Source organism: Pseudophryne corroboree, chromosome 3 (assembly GCF_028390025.1).
Source record: "Pseudophryne corroboree isolate aPseCor3 chromosome 3, aPseCor3.hap2, whole genome shotgun sequence".
NCBI classification, from domain to species: Eukaryota; Metazoa; Chordata; class Amphibia; order Anura; family Myobatrachidae; genus Pseudophryne; species Pseudophryne corroboree.
Window position 1 is genome coordinate 355,473,732 of NC_086446.1, and position 17,708 is coordinate 355,491,439.

At 47.2% G+C, this 17,708-nt stretch overlaps 1 pseudogene; it reads right to left on the reverse strand.

Annotated features, from left to right (window-relative positions):
* Positions 1-14,436: 14,436 nt before the first annotated feature.
* LOC134897277 (5S ribosomal RNA) lies at positions 14,437-14,555 on the reverse strand (annotated as a pseudogene).
* Between the last annotated feature and the right edge of the window lie 3,153 nt (positions 14,556-17,708).

Genomic DNA, 17,708 nt, shown 5'->3' on the forward strand with positions numbered 1-17,708 from the left:
ATACCTTTAGATGTGAGTTTCTTTCCACAGGGAATCACACAATAAACTATGAGACCTATAAAGATTAAAGTTATTATTATGAATATACTTATTTGCACAAGAGCCTGTTTCCAATTTTCAATCCACCCAAAATATTGGCTCCATGGGTTATCAACACCTGAATTTTTCTTAAGTTCTATGGATAAGGTTTCTAATTTGTTTATGGCTAAAGTAACCTTACCATTAGGACCAGTGTTGTCAGGAATATATGTACAACAGCCTTCCACCTTACTAATGTAAACACATGTACCGCCTTTTTCTGCTAGAATCATGTCAAGAGCCATTCTATTTTGGAAGGTCATTTGGGAAGTGGCTTCTAGCTGTTCAGCTATACCTTTAAGAGCATCTTTGGTATCATTAACAAATCTTTGTTGATTATAATATATATAATTAATCCAGGCTACGTTTTTATTTACAGTTACTATAGGAAACAATGATTCAAAACCCGCAGCCACCTCATCTCTAGCTTTGAACTCATTTGGAACACCTCTTGGGACCCCTATAGCATCAATGTATACGTGGGGGTCAAAGCTACCTCCTGGGAGTGCTCTTTTCTTTCGATTAGCAGGAGTATTAGAGGGAGGAGTGGGGTCATCGGTGATCATTAGGAGTGGCATTATGACTTTGGCCAGGGCACACTCACCATACCATGGTGTGTCTAATTTAGTTCTAAGCTTCATATCCCCACATATATAATAAATGTCACCTAGTGATCTAGTTTGGTTAACTAAAACAGTTGTTCTTTTATTTGCACAATACCCTGGTGGGAAGGTTTTTAAATTTCTACCTGTGGTAGTGTTAGATGTATAACAGGTATAGTTTCCAGGATATATGGTTATGGTGCTTCCTGGGTTGGGATTTTTTGACAATATGGGATATTCCCTTTTCCACATTTCGCACTGACTGTCATTTGTTTTGGTGTCATTAAAAAGGCTGAAAAAACAATTTTCCTGTTCTAGGGGTATATTAAGGGGCACTGTACCTAGGTGGGGCCTAGATTTGCCACAGACATAACAGTTACTTTTATTATGTTTGCTAGCACTATACTTCATCCATTCTAACCAGAAATTGATGTCAGAGAAACCAGTTTCAATAGCTAGGGTGTCTTTAAAGGTGGGATTGTTAACGGCCATCATATCCTTGAAGGTGGTTATATGAGGTTTCAAGGGGTTGGGGCGTGGTTTAGGGGGCTTGAGCTGGGCATACTTTTCATTGTTAAACATATCCTGTAACAAGAATGGTGTAAGGGATGGGTTTAAAAAAAAAGGATTCACCTAGGACATAGGTGCCTGCATCAGTAGACTGGGGATGTTTTATGCTTAATATGAATTTACTATCACATCTGTTTTGTCTATGAAGGGTAAGACGGGTAAGCAGGGACTCACCATATTTGTCTTTTCTTGAGAGAGCCTCTTTGGGCTGGTATCCATAACTATGGCCAGAATTCCATCCCACTGATCCCCAATACGCACATTTATTTCCCCAATATTTACTAGTAACACAAATATAGGCTTCAGTGGGGGTATTACGTGTACCATACTGATCACACTGCCAGGCATAATGTTTGTTAAGACAGGGAGCAATGGTACAGAAATCTATTTTATAGGCGGCAACCTCAGTATTGGAGGAGTTATACCAAAATGTGTAGGTGCCGGATTTTTGTGTAATGTCTACTTCAGCTGTAGCTTGGCAAGTGAGGACCATTAGGATTATCAACATAGTCCCCAGGATAGAGGTAGGGGACAGGTTCCTCATCCTCCTCTGTTCTTCTGTCTTCGCTAGGTGGGAGGTCAGGGCTGTCTGCCCCCGTTTGTACCTCGCTGGAATCACTTGCTTCCCTCTCTAGGTCTGGTCTAGGAATCTTTTTCACTCGGGATGCATGGATCCAGGTGGGGCTTTCCTCTGTCAGGACTGCTGTTCTGGTTACTGCTACGACCTCTGTCTCTGGACCGTAGGTAAAGTCTCCTGGGCTCTTGTTCCTGGGGAGCACCTTCACCACGACTCTGTCTCCGACTTTAAAGGGGTGTGTAGGTTCCTGTGGATTCAAAGGGTTTTTACAAACAACCTCATGTTCAATTTCATTCAGTTTTGTTATCAGGGACCTGACATACTCTTCTCTGATAAGTTCTAGATCTCCCTCCTGTATTACTAATGGTTTCTTAGCCCAAGGTGTAGGGAAGGGCCTACCCATTAATATTTCAAAGGGGGAGTAACCCAAAGTCTTTTGTGGTGTCATTCTAATTTCTGCCAAGATAATGGGAAGGACTTGCTTCCATTTGTGGAAGGTGCCTCCTGTGGCCTTCCTAAGCTTGTCTTTGAGGGTCCTATTCATGCGTTCTACGACCCCTGAACTTTGCGGGTGATACGGGATGTGGAACTTCCATTCCACCTGCAGGGCCTTTACCAAGGCCTGTGTAATTTTTGCTGTAAAGGCGGAGCCTTTATCACTATTGATTTGCAATGGGCACCCCCATCTGGGGATGATTTCCTGAGTTAGGATCCTAGCAACTGTCTTTGCATCCTCAGATTTAGTGGGGAATACCTCTGGCCATCGAGAGAACATGTCTACAATGACCAGGGCATATTCCTGTTTACCAGTACCTGGGATATGGGTGAAGTCAATTTGCAGGTGTGTAAAGGGTGTGGTGGGGTATTCAAGATGCTGATGTTTTGCCTTGTCAGGGTTGTTGGGGTTGTTTCGCAGGCAAGTGATGCATCTACTGACATACTGATCTACTAATGACTTGGCATCCGTGACATAGAAATCATTACGTAAGAGTAAGGTAGTTGTTGCCTTACTGTGGTGTCCTATGCCATGGTAGTGGGCAATAAACAAGGGTGCACTGGACTGGGGTATACAAGGTTTCCCCTCTTTGCAGATTAATCCTGTTTTAGGATTCTTCTGCAAAACTGGGTAAGTCCAGTCAGCTAGGTCGGCATTGGAGGCTGAGGCCTGTAACTGGGTGATCAGGTAATGGTTGTCGAGAGCTGGGGGGGTCATGATGGTCATGTGGGCCTGAGTGATGGGCTGTGAGGCTGCATGTTTGGCAGCAGAGTCAGCAAGGGCATTTCCAAGGGAGACTGCATCCTTCCCCCCAGTGTGTGCCCTGCAATGGAGGATTGCAATGTCAGAGGGTAAGGTTATGGCATGCAGAAGGTCAGAGATGAGTTGGGCATGTGATATGCCTTTTCCATCAGCTCCAAGGAAACCACGGCGTTGCCAAATGACCCCATGGTCATGCACGACGCCGTACCCGTATTTGGAGTCAGTGTAGATGGTGACTGGTTTATTCCGGTAAAGGTGACAAGCCCTTGTGAGAGCAATGAGCTCTGCAGCCTGTGCTGACTGGTAAGGAATAGGCTGCGCTTCCAGAATAATGTCAGGGAGAGTGACAATAGCATAACCCGCTTGGTACGTGGTGTCATTGGGTCTGCTACAGGAACCATCTACAAAAATGACATCCGCGTCGGGGACAGGGACAGGGGACATGTCCAGTCTGGGGGATGTTTCTGACTCAATGGAGGCCGAGCAGTCATGGGGTTCAGGAGGGTGGTCTTCAGGACCTTTGAGCCCCAGTAGAGCGTTGAGAATGGGTGCAGGACCTGAAGAGTTGGTGGCATACTTAATGGTGAGTGAGGGGTTGTTCAAAAGGAGAACCTCATATCCACTAAGGCGCTGAGCTGACATGTGTTGTGTGTGTAACCCTTTTAAAATGGTTAGAACATCATGAGTGGTGTGAAGTATTGTTGTGTGGCCTAGGGTGAGTGTGGTGGCCATTTCAGTTACCATTGCACAGGCTGCAAGTGCCCTGAGGCAAGCAGGCATACCTTGCACAGTGACAGGCATTACTTTGGAAAAAAATGCCACTGGGCGCAACTTTCCTCCATGAAACTGTGTGAGCACCCCCGCCATGGTTTTACAATTGTCCCTTGCAAACAAATGAAAAGGTAGTACATAGTTGGGGAGGCCAAGTGCCGGACTTTTCATTAACATACACTTTAAGCTCTCATATGCAGTTAACATTTCCTGTGACCATTGTACAGTGTTAGGTTTGTCTTTCAGTGTGGCTTGTCTCAAGATGTTATCATAATAGGAACAATCAGATATCCACTGTCTGCAGTAATTTACCATACCCAGAAAAGACAGCAGTTCTCTCTGGGTAGTTGGGGTGACCAGGCCCAATACAGACTGAATGCGCTGTGGACTGACTTTCCTTTCCCCCTGAGTGAGCACAAAACCTAAGTAATCCACATGCTTCTTACACCATTGCATTTTTGTTTTGGACACCTTGTGTCCACATTCACAGAGCCAGTTTAACAGTGATATACCATCCTCCCGGCAGGCCTCCTCAGTTTGACTACAGAGCAGCAGATCATCTGCATACTGTAGCAGGACTGAACCATGGTGAGGTTGCCAGGGCCCCAATGTGGCCTGGAGTACAATGCTATACACAACAGGTGCGTCAATGTAGCCCTGGGGTAAACGACACCAGGTGAGTTGCTTGCCCTCAAAAGAAAATGCAAAAAGTAACTGTGTCTGTGCATCCACTGGAATGCTAAAAAATGCATTTTTTAAATCAATCACAGAAAAAATTGCAGCATCTGCAGGGATAGCTGAAATGAGTGAGTTAATGTCAGGTACAATGGGTGCTATAGGCACAATGAGTTGGTTAATTGCCCTGAGGTCTTGTACAAACCTTACACTACCATCTGACTTAGCAACAGGGTTGACTGGTGTGCAGTAAGGTGAGATTATGTGTCTGAGAATGCCTTGTTGGAGAAACTGTTGTATCATTGGTCTAAGACCTTCAACCTTCTCTTGTGACAAGGGGTATTGCTTTTGATAGACAGGTTGTGTGTCAGGTTTCAGGGTTGCTCTATATGGTGTGCAAGGAATGAGGCCAGTGTCATAGGGACCCTCCGACCATAGAGCAGGGTTTACTTTGTCAAAATCAGGTGTAATGTCTGTTGCTTCCCACACCGGTAGGTGTGGGGACTCGACCTCCAGGCCACTGCTAGTGGGTGAAGGGAGAATGGAGATTTCGAGTTTGCTAAGAAGATCCCTTCCCAGAAGATTAATTGGACATTCAGGTATTACAGTGAAATTGTGTTTACCCATATACGTGCCTCCCGTGGTTCTGACACTAAGGGCATCTGTCAGGTAAGCATCTGTGGGTATCCCATTGATTCCCATTGAAGGAGCAGTCTTTTCCAAATGACCATCGTACAGGTCGACACACAAAACACTAGTAGTTGCCCCGCTATCCACCAGGAAAGGGATTGCTCTCTTTCCTATAATCAAGGTTAGTAGCGGTGGGTCCTTCCAGTGTCTGGTGAGTTGGGCAAAGGCTGGGATACCCTCCTCCGGGCCCCGTCAGTGGGAGGGATCCTGCCAGTCAACCCGGAATCGGACATGATCCTGAAAGGGGTTGTTGTGTGACTGTCGGGGATGATCCCGGGAGGGAGCCGGAGCTTGGGGCTGTCGGTGGTTTTGTGGGGGACAAGGGCAATCCCTTGCCCAGTGATCGTCCCTTCCACAGTTGAAGCAGGAGGTTTGTTTCCTGCTGGCAGAGTCAGGGGGGTGGGGTGGCCTGGCTTGTGGGTTTTGATATCGGGCTGGATTGCGGGGTGGGCCAGTAAAGTGCTGCTGGCGTCTATCTCCCCGGTTTCTCTGATTTTGGTAATTATGAGTTGGGGCATTCTGCAAGGGTTTTTTAACATCAAAGCATCCTGCAGCTTCCTTTTCATATAAGTGCTTTTCAAATTCCTTAATATTATCAGAGGTCCAGGAAGAAACAGCTTGCTTAACAGGGACCATAACAGATGGCAACAAGTTATTTACAAAGGTAGAAATTAGTAAATGGTCTGTATCTACAAGAGTAAGACCTGCATCTTCAGACCAACACTTTTTAAACCTCTTCCAAAACTCAGTGACAGTTTCAGTGGGCTTTTGTTTACATGCTACGGCAATAGGAAGAGAAGCTCGGGTTTTAAAAATCTCTTTCATATGGGTCTCAATTTCCTTCCACATCGCCTTTACACCATCCCCAGTATTGAGAGGGTAGCGAACGGCATCGTTAAGGATGGTAGGAGTGTTTATGGTGGGAATCTTTTTCCAATCCCACCCGTTGTAATGGTCTATAACCCCATCTATGATCAGCTTCATATCTTCTTGAGTATAGCTGCGTCCTGTGCAAGCCTTTTTCAAGTAAGCTATGCAGCCGTCAGGTGCAACAGTGGGTTTGGGACAGTTCTTAACAATTCTGTCTAAATCCTCTATTTCAATGGGTTTCTTTAACAACTGATCCCCTACTGTCATAAAGGGCAGGTGTGTAGCGACACCGCTGGCACCAGCACTGTTTTCAAGGAAACCAGTGCCGGATCGCGTTATGGAGGGGGTAAGAGGGTGGTTAATGACAACAGTTGAGTCAGCATTACGGCGGGAGGTGATTTGTTTGCTAGGAGTCTGGACTGTAGTTTCAAGCTGGGTTACATATATTTGATCATGGCCTGAGCGGCCACCACCTTCAGTAGGAATGTCAGGGTCGCTACCCACAACAGCTGCGTCAGGGGCACTAGGGGCGGGGGTGGTTACGCCTGTGTGGAGGGTACTGTCAGGGGGGGCTGTTTCTCCTTCAGAGCCTCCTGAGCCTCCTTCCCCTCCTCCTCCTCCCCCTCCTCCTTGCATTGGCATTCGTGACAAAGCAATTGCAGCTAAAAGATCTGTGTCCTTTAAGGAGGGATATAGGGGAGTGTAAGGCGGGGGAGAAGAATTTTTCAGAAACTTGTTGCTTCTAAATTCCTCAGCTTTATGCAGTCTGGAAGTTACAGATTTTATTCTACGCTGTTTCTGCTTGATATTCTTGTCATACCAATGAGGTGCTATCGTGAGCCATTGCTCTCCTCCAGCACGCATATATGTCATGTCCCATTGTGGGTCATGATCATACCATGGCCAGGCTTCCTTGTCTTCCAGACAAAGACCTTTGACCATGTCCATATAAAAGGGATAATTAATACCGTCACGGGGGAATGGACTGGGGCTGCCAACTTTCTCTGTCCATCCTGCTAAGTTATCCACCCAAGGGTTAACTAAATAATAATCTGTGGTGGAGTTACGGGCAACATACTCTTTACATGTCTCCCCTGGTAAAGGTGGAGGATAAATGACTGTTTTACTCTGACCCCCTCCCATAGTAAACAATACAATCTACACCAGCTTTCTACGCAATTTCCACAACAACTTACAACAACTGTCTATGCAATATCACAACAAAAATGCAGTTTAAAAAAAAACCTTCTATACAATTTCACAACAAAAAGACTTTCTATGCAATTTCACAACAAAAAAAAATGCAATTTACAAAAACTTTCTATGCATGCATTAGCTAACACCAGTTAATTAGTCATTGACAATATCACAATATTATCTGTATAATGAGAACATGAAATCTTTTGACGGGTACGCTTACCTTCGTACAAGATGTCAGAAAAATACAGCGTTTTAAACAGGAAGCAAGAAAAGAGTTTTGAGTAAAGATATCTGGCAGACGAAAACTTACCAGCCGTCTGAACCAAATATAAGAACTTATCTCACTACAACATACAAGAATATATATATAGACGATCAGATCGAGGTATAGTCTACGTTATGTATAGACCCCAGGTCTATATATTTTTTTTTTAAGTATCCCAGATACTAACGTCTTTGGAGAATTGCGCTTGGACTCCTGGTCCTTTCTCAGACGTATCTTTAAGTCCCAGACATTAAAGATTCTATGGTATCCCTGATACCTGTTTTATGTTTTTACATAAAACTTCGTAATATTAAGTCCCGGACTTAAATATTACCTTGTCACGTGTTCCCGGAACACTGACACGGATTCAGCTTCAGTGTATGACCGCAATCCTGTATGGCAAAGATAGACAATAAATTCTCTATTTTTACCATTCAGGGACGATCACTGAATCCCGGACATAGAGCTCCCAGCTGAAAGGATCCCTACCTCTCTTTGATTACCTCGATGTGATGGCCACTGACGTCAGTGAGAGCAATCCTTAACGTTACAGATAATACACGACACCATGTAGTTAAGAATCACTCTGCGTTTATTGTTCATAACAATGGTATATAAGGCATCATTGTCTAGGGAGGGATTGGAATGTCCAGGGAGGGGTAGGCAAAAGTAAATACTTTATTGGTTTAACTTTACTGCATAGGAGGGATAAAACAGGCTACATGGGGGGGATGTAGGCTACAGCCTAGTACTTCATCTAGGGGTGGTGATTTCACACAGTTCCCAACAAACTATGGGTGGAGCTATATTTATTTTATGCAATGCAAGCTAAATCCAAGGCAAAAGAAAAAGAAACAATATTTACACAATGCACAATGACAGAGGAGATTTAACCCTTCACTCACAACAATAATAACCCGATTTTTGTAACAATAACTATGTACAAGTATTGCAGACAATCCGCACTTGGGATGGGCGCCCAGCATCCACTACGGACTACGAGAAATAGAATTATCGGTAAGTAAATTCTTATTTTCTCTGACGTCCTAAGTGGATGCTGGGGACTCCGTTAGGACCATGGGGATTATACCAAAGCTCCCAAACGGGCGGGAGAGTGCGGATGACTCTGCAGCACCGAATGAGAGAACTCCAGGTCCTCCTCAGCCAGGGTATCAAATTTGTAGAATTTTGCAAACGTGTTTGCCCCTGACCAAGTAGCAGCTCGGCAAAGTTGTAAAGCCGAGACCCCTCGGGCAGCCGCCCAAGATGAGCCCACCTTCCTTGTGGAATGGGCATTTACAGATTTTGGCTGTGGCAGGCCTGCCACAGAATGTGCAAGCTGAATTGTACTACAAATCCAACGAGCAATCGTCTGCTTAGAAGCAGGAGCACCCAGCTTGTTGGGTGCATACAGGATAAACAGCGAGTCAGTTTTCCTGACTCCAGCCGTCCTGGAAATATATATTTTCAGGGCCCTGACAACGTCTAGCAACTTGGAGTCCTCCAAGTCCCTAGTAGCCGCAGGCACCACAATAGGTTGGTTCAGGTGAAACGCTGACACCACCTTAGGGAGAAACTGGGGACGAGTCCGCAGTTCTGCCCTGTCCGAATGGAAAATCAGATATGGGCTTTTGTGAGACAAAGCCGCCAATTCTGACACTCGCCTGGCCGAGGCCAGGGCCAACAGCATGGTCACTTTCCATGTGAGATATTTCAAATCCACAGATTTGAGCGGTTCAAACCAATGTGATTTGAGGAATCCCAGAACTACTTTGAGATCCCACGGTGCCACTGGAGGCACAAAAGGGGGTTGTATATGCAGTACTCCCTTGACGAATGTCTGGACTTCAGGAACTGAAGCCAATTCTTTCTGGAAGAAAATCGACAGGGCCGAAATTTGAACCTTAATGGACCCCAATTTGAGGCCCATAGACACTCCTGTTTGCAGGAAATGCAGGAATCGACCGAGTTGAAATTCCTCCGTGGGGGCCTTCCTGGCCTCACACCACGCAACATATTTTCGCCAAATGCGGTGATAATGTTGTGCGGTCACCTCCTTCCTGGCTTTGACCAGGGTAGGTATGACCTCTTCCGGAATGCCTTTTTCCCTTAGGATCCGGCGTTCAACCGCCATGCCGTCAAACGCAGCCGCGGTAAGTCTTGGAACAGACAGGGTCCTTGCTGAAGCAAGTCCCTTCTTAACGGCAGAGGCCATGGGTCCTCTGTGAGCATCTCTTGAAGTTCCGGGTACCAAGTCTTCCTTGGCCAATCCGGAGCCACGAGTATAGTTCTTACTCCTCTCCGTCTTATAATTCTCAGTACCTTGGGTATGAGAGGAAGAGGAGGGAACACATACACTGACTGGTACACCCACGGTGTTACCAGAGCGTCCACAGCTATTGCCTGAGGGTCCCTTGACCTGGCGCAATACCTGTCCAGTTTTTTGTTGAGGCGGGACGCCATCATGTCCACCTTTGGTTTTTCCCAATGGTTCACAATCATGTGGAAAACTTCCGTGTGAAGTCCCCACTCTCCCGGGTGGAGGTCGTGCCTGCTGAGGAAGTCTGCTTCCCAGTTGTCCACTCCCGGAATGAACACTGCTGACAGTGCTATCACATGATTTTCCGCCCAGCGAAGAATCCTTGCAGCTTCTGCCATTGCCCTCCTGCTTCTTGTGCCGCCCTGTCTGTTTACGTGGGCGACTGCCGTGATGTTGTCCGACTGGATCAGCACCGGCTGACCTTGAAGCAGAGGTCTTGCTAGGCATAGAGCATTGTAAATTGCCCTTAGCTCCAGTATATTTATGTGGAGAGAAGTCTCTAGACTTGACCACGTTCCCTGGAAATTTCTTCCCTGTGTGACTGCTCCCCAGCCTCTCAGGCTGGCATCCGTGGTCACCAGGATCCAATCCTGAATGCCGAATCTGCGGCCCTCTAGTAGATGAGCACTCTGCAGCCACCACAGAAGAGACACCCTTGTCCTCGGAGACAGGGTTATCCGCTGATGCATCTGAAGATGCGATCCGGACCATTTGTCCAGCAGATCCCACTGAAAAGTTCTTGCGTGAAATCTGCCGAATGGAATCGCTTCGTAAGAAGCCACCATTTTTCCCAGGACCCTTGTGCAATGATGCACTGACACTTTTCCTGGTTTTAGGAGGTTCCTGACTAGCTCGGATAACTCCCTGGCTTTCTCCTCCGGGAGAAACACCTTTTTCTGGACTGTGTCCAGAATCATCCCTAGGAACAGCAGATGTGTCGCCGGGATCAGCTGCGATTTTGGAATATTTTGAATCCACCCGTGCTGTTGTAGCAGTACCCGAGATAGTGCTACTCCGACCTCCAACTGTTCCCTGGACTTTGCCCTTATCAGGAGATCGTCCAAGTAAGGGATAATTAAGACGCCTTTTCTTCGAAGAAGAATCATCATTTCGGCCATTACCTTGGTAAAGACCCGGGGTGCCGTGGACAATCCAAACGGCAGCGTCTGAAACTGATAATGACAGTTCTGTACTACGAACCTGAGGTACCCTTGGTGAGAAGGGCAAATTTGGACATGAAGGTAAGCATCCTTGATGTCCAGGGACACCATATAGTCCCCTTCCTCCAGGTTCGCTATCACTGCTCTGAGTGACTCCATCTTGAATTTGAACCTTTGTATGTAAGTGTTCAAAGATTTCAGATTTAGAATAGGTCTCACCGAGCCGTCTGGCTTCGGTACCACAAATAGTGTGGAATAATACCCCTTTCCCTGTTGTAGGAGGGGTACTTTGATTATCACCTGCTGGGAATACAGCTTGTGAATTGCTTCCAAGCCTGCCTCCCTGTCGGAGGGAGACGTTGGTAAAGCAGACTTCAGGAACCTGCGAGGGGGAGACGTCTCGAATTCCAATCTGTACCCCTGGGATACTACCTGTAGGATCCAGGGGTCCACTTGCGAGTGAGCCCACTGCGCGCTGAAACTCTTGAGACGACCCCCCACCGCACCTGAGTCCGCTTGTAAGGCCCCAGCGTCATGCTGAGGACTTGGCAGAAGCGGTGGAGGGCTTCTGTTCCTGGGAAGAGGCTGTCTGCTGCAGTCTTTTTCCCTTTCCTCTACCCCGGGGCAGATATGACTGGCCTTTTGCCCGCTTGCCCTTATGGGGACGAAAGGACTGAGGCTGAAAAGACGGTGTCTTTTTCTGCTGAGAGGTGAGTTGGGGTAAAAAGGTGGATTTTCCAGCTGTTGCCGTGGCCACCAGGTCCGAAAGACCGACCCCAAATAACTCCTCCCCTTTATACGGCAATACTTCCATATGCCGTTTGGAATCCGCATCACCTGACCACTGTCGTGTCCATAAACATCTTCTGGCAGAAATGGACATCGCACTTACTCTTGATGCCAGGGTGCAAATATCCCTCTGTGCATCACGCATATATAGAAACGCATCTTTTAAACGCTCTATAGTCAATAAAATACTGTCCCTGTTCAGGGTATCAATATTTTCAGTCAGGGACTCCGACCACGCCACCCCAGCGCTGCACATCCAGGCTGAGGCAATCGCTGGTCGCAGTATAACACCAGTATGTGTGTATATACTTTTTAGGACATTTTCCAGCTTCCTATCAACTGGCTCCTTGAGGGCGGTCGTATCAGGAGACGGTAACGCCACTTGTTTTGATAAGCGTGTGAGTGCCTTATCCACCCTAGGGGGTGTTTCCCAACGCGCCCTAACTTCTGGCGGGAAAGGGTATAATGCCAATAATTTCTTAGATATAAGCAATTTTTTATCGGGGGAGACCCACGCATCATCACACACTTCATTTAATTCTTCTGATTCAGGAAAAACTACGGGTAGTTTTTTCACACCCCACATAATACCCTTTTTTGTGGTACTTGTAGTATCAGAAATATGCAAAGCCTCCTTCATTGCCGTGATCATGTAACGTGTGGCCCTACTGGAAAATACGTTTGTTTCTTCACCGTCGACACTGGAGTCAGTGTCCGTGTCTGTGTCTGTGTCGACCGACTGAGGTAATGGGCGCTTTAGAGCCCCTGACGGTGTTTGAGACGCCTGGACAGGCACTAACTAACTTGCCGGCTGTCTCATGTCGTCAACAGTTTTTTGTAAAGTGCTGACACTATCACGTAATTCCTTAAATAAGACCATCCAGTCAGGTGTCGACTCCCTAGGGGGTGACATCACTAATACAGGCAATTGCTCCGCCTCCACACCATTTTCCTCCTCATACATGTCGACACACGCGTACCGACACACGGCACACATACAGGGAATGCTCTGATAGAGGACAGGACCCCACTAGCCCTTTGGGGAGACAGAGGGAGAGTTTGCCAGCACACACCAGAGCGCTATATATGTATAGGGACAACCTTATAAATAAGTGTTTCTCCCTTATAGCTGCTATATATGTTTTTATATGCCAAATTAGTGCCCCCCCCTCTCTTTTTTACCCTGTTTCTGTAGTGCAGGACTGCAGGGGAGAGTCAGGGAGACGTCCTTCCAGCGGAGCTGTGAGGGAAAATGGCGCTTGTGTGCTGAGGAGATAGGCTCCGCCCCCTTCACGGCGGCCTTTCTCCCGCTTTTTATGAGGTAAAATGGCAGGGGTTAAATACATCCATATAGCCCAGGAGCTATATGTGATGTATTTTTTACCATAAATAGTGTTTTCATTGCGTCTCAGGGCGCCCCCCCCCAGCGCCCTGCACCCTCAGTGACCGGAGTGTGAAGTGTGCTGAGAGCAATGGCGCACAGCTGCAGTGCTGTGCGCTACCTTTCTTGAAGACAAGATGCCTTCTGCCGCCGATTTCTGGACCTCTTCACTCTTCTGGCTCTGTAAGGGGGCCGGCGGCGCGGCTCCGGGACCCATCCATGGCTGGGCCTGTGATCGTCCCTCTGGAGCTAATGTCCAGTAGCCAAGAAGCCCAATCCACTCTGTACGCAGGTGAGTTCGCTTCTTCTCCCCTTAGTCCCTCGATGCAGTGAGCCTGTTGCCAGCAGGACTCACTGAAAATAAAAAAACCTAAGTCTATACTTTTATTCTAAGCAGCTCAGGAGAGCTACCTAGATTGCACCCTTCTCGGCCGGGCACAAAAACCTAACTGAGGCTTGGAGGAGGGTCATGGGGGGAGGAGCCAGTGCACACCACCTAGTCCTAAAGCTTTTACTTTTGTGCCCTGTCTCCTGCGGAGCCGCTAATCCCCATGGTCCTGACGGAGTCCCCAGCATCCACTTAGGACGTCAGAGAAAGTTATAATAATAACAATAAGACCGAGTAGTCCCGTGGTCCGTAAATATAATTGGTATCAGACAATTTGACAGGTTCTAGTATGAAGGAAGAGGATTGGTGATTCTGCTGTCAGTGGGCCTAATTCAGACCTGATCACTAGCAGGCGATTTTTGCACTGCTGCGAACAGATAGTCACCGCCTACAGGGGGAGTGTATTTTAGCTGTGCAAGTGTGCGAATGCATGTGTAGCAGAGCTGTACAAACAGATCTTGTGCAGTCTCTGCGCATCTCATGATTTACTCAGCCGCTGCAATCACTTCAGCCTGTACGGGACCGGAATTGACGTCAGGAACCCTCCCTGCAAGCGCATGGACACGCTTACGGTTTTCCAAACACTCCCATAAAACGGTCAGTTGCCACCCACAAACTCCTTCTTCCTGTCAATCTCCTTGCGAACGCCCATGCGAATGGATCCTTCGCACAAATCCATTGCTGAGCGGCGATCCGCTTTGTACCCGTGCAACGCACCTGCGCATTGCAGTGCATACGCATGCACAGTTTAGACCTGATCGCCCGCTGTACGAAAAGGCAGCCTAGCGATCAGGTCTGTATTACCCCCGTGTTAGGCGCAGAGTAATCTGAGTCCCCAAAAATTTCTACAACACTTTGTATTCCCAGGAGGTCTCCAATCCCAGTACTAACCAAGCCCACCACTGCTTAGCTTCCAAGATCTGACGGTATTGAGCATTTACAGTGTGGTGTGGTAGTAGATTACAATCGTTAATTCCTCTGGGATCACTGATGAGAGTTCATCTAGCAGATCGTATTGGAATAAAGTGGAAAAGGACAAGAGAAGAAAAAAGGGAAGGAAATATGAGAATTGATGTCAGTGACAATGTTGCAAATACAGAGAAAATGCATGTTAGTGTGACCCTCAATTCCAGAGTTGATCTTATACATTAATCCTAGATTAAAGAAAGTTACAAAACAGGATTTCTAAACAAGTAATCACCACTATATTATGCCTTACCTATAGACTGTATTGATAGCAATATATTGTCACATGAAAAACGTGTCATTTTCGTATATATTTTACCTCGTAAGTAGTGCAAATAAAATTGAAGGTAAAAATACCTGGACAAGTACTACTCGCTTGCAGGTTTGCCTTAAAATAAGAACAACAAACACTGGAGAAAGTTCTCAGTATAACACTATTTTGTATAGGTTTGCCTATATAGATCCCGCTAGTGATAGTATGATTGACCGGGACCTGTGGAGCAAGAATGCCTTACATGACCCACGGCGGCTGCAGATGGCTGGAAAAGATGGAATGCCAGCGACTTTTGTTCTGCTGGAGATCCTCCGATTGTCCGGGACCTGTAAGGCCCCTTTCACACTAGCCAGCACGGCAAACGCCCAGACGGCTTTTTGCCGTGCTAGGATTGCAATGAATACATAAGCCCATCAGGTCCTTCCACACAGCATGGACACGGCCCTGTCGCCGTGTCCCAGCCAAATATATCTACTGAATAGGACAGCTGCCGGGCCGTGGCCGTGCAGTCCATGAAGGCAGTGGAGTGTGTGTCTGAATGGCCTCTTTCACACACACCAGAATTTTTTGACCTGCTGCTGCAGCAGCGCGTGCGCACAGCACTAAACACGGCTCATAGCCATAGTGTGAGAAAGGCACTGCCGGCAGGCAAAAAAACAACTTTTGTACGTCTTTTTGCCGTCCGGTCAAATCCGGCGTGTGTGAAACAGGCCTAAGGCACGGGGGGGGGGGGGGGGGGGAGGAGGAGGAGGGGGGGAAGACGTGTTTCACCCACTGTACGGGCTTGGTCACTTCCGGGTGTGCCGCAGTTTGTCACCCAGGTTTAAATTACCAGCTGGGTCTTAGATAGTCCAATCCCCTCGCAATGGACGGGGATTCATTAGTCCGTTTGTGTGTGGTAATTGCTAGGTAACCTAGTATTGCTACTAATGTTTGTCTGAAGGCCAACTATTAATGCAAACTTATTTTAGAAAAAGTAACAATTGTAGATAGAATAAGCATGTCTGTATTATAATACTGCAGACATGATGAGGTTGTAAAGGCTTGAAATGGGTTCAGTATGAGTTACCGATGGACAGGATGGCAGCGCTCAGTATACCGACAGCGGCATCCCGTTCCATCATAATCCCAACAGCCCCCCATTTACACCCATAACCCTCACCTTTGCCTACCCTAACCCTCCCCGTGGTGCCTAACCCTAACCCTCCCTTCCCCACTGCCTGCACCTAACCCTCCCTGTTTGGTGCCTAACCCTAACCTCCCTTACTGTGTGCCTAACCCTAACCCTCCCTCCCCGGTTCCTAACCCTAACGTTCCCACGTCTGCACCCTAAACCTAACTCCCCTTCTGCTGCTTAAACATAACGTTCCATCCCACCGCGGCAGGACACCAGTGCGTCCCACTGTCAGGACAATCGGGGTGCCGTCTGTCGGTATTTTGACGCCGGCATCCAGTTTGGCGTTGGATTTCGACGCTGGGATTGTGTCCTCCCTCGGCTTCCCCTTGAAACAGATTAGATATTTTACCATATGCTGCACTCAATTATGAGAGTGGGCTGATTAACAGTAATATGGAAAAGGGGATAAAATAAAGGGTGCTAATAGTATTGTCTGCAACCGCCGGGGGTCACATAAGGCATTGCATTGTTGCTCCACAGGTCACGGTCAATCATACTATCACTAGCGGGACCTATATAGGCAAACCTATACAAAATAGTGTTATTCTGAGTACTTTCTCTGGTGTTTGTACTTATTTTCAGGCTAACCTGCATGTGAGTACAGTATACTGAGCACTTGTCCTTGTATTTTTACCCTTAACATTATTTGCACTACCTATGAGGTAAAACCTGTCTGAAACATTAAGGTATAAATACATAATGTGTATATTATAGATAAGTGGTCGCCAACCCGTCGCTCGCGAGCGGCGGGTAGCTCGGCACCGCTTCTTAGGAAGCTCGCGGCGGCGGTGAGTGCATATTAATATGGTGCCAGCCGCCAGCCAACCAGAGCTCACGCGCCGGCTCCTGATTGGTTTGCAGTCCGCACCATATTTCAAGTGGCCTTGCGGCGTGGTCGGAGATGTCAGCACCGCTGGTACTTCAGACCGAGGAGACACGCTGTAACTGCTAGTGGGCTCTCCTCTCCTCATCTCATTCCCTCAAACACAGCGACGGATGCGTGCGGGGACAACAATTGTGAGCACTGCTGTTGTATCTGGCACTGCTGGGGGGCATCACGTCCAAGCCTTAAACGAGAGCTTATTGCACTTTTGTTCTTGTCATAGACAGGCTTAATAAAAGTGGGAACTTATTGGTCTCCCTGATATGCAGAAAATATGAAGGCCCAAATGTAAGAGCCTGCAATTTGTGGGCACTGGCAGTGTCGGACTGGAGCATGAAGGGCCCACCGGAGGTATGCAGTGTTAGGGGCCCATGATTAGAGGTGTGGCCAGCCTCCAAAGGGGGTGGGGCCAGCCACCACAGAGGTTTGGGTAACCATTACAGAGTACCTGGTCTGGACTCCTTGATAATTTATATAGTAATTAATGCTAGTGCATGCATGATAATGTGCCAGATTAATGACAGCAATGTACTGTAGGGAATACATCATAATCCTGTGCAGTATAAGGTAACATATGTATAATATATAATTCAAGTGCATAGTCTAGAACCTGATCCCTAGAGGAGGAGGGCCCCCCAGGCAGTGGGGCTTACCGGTGGTTTCCCCTGCACCCCTGTGGGCCAGTCCGAGCCTGGGCACTGGTGCAATTTTGGTGATACAGCTGCTAGATTTTATGCAGAAATTAGTTTTAAGGCAACATAAAAACATTTTTTCACAATTTTTCAGGTTTTATTTAATGAATAAAACATCTAGA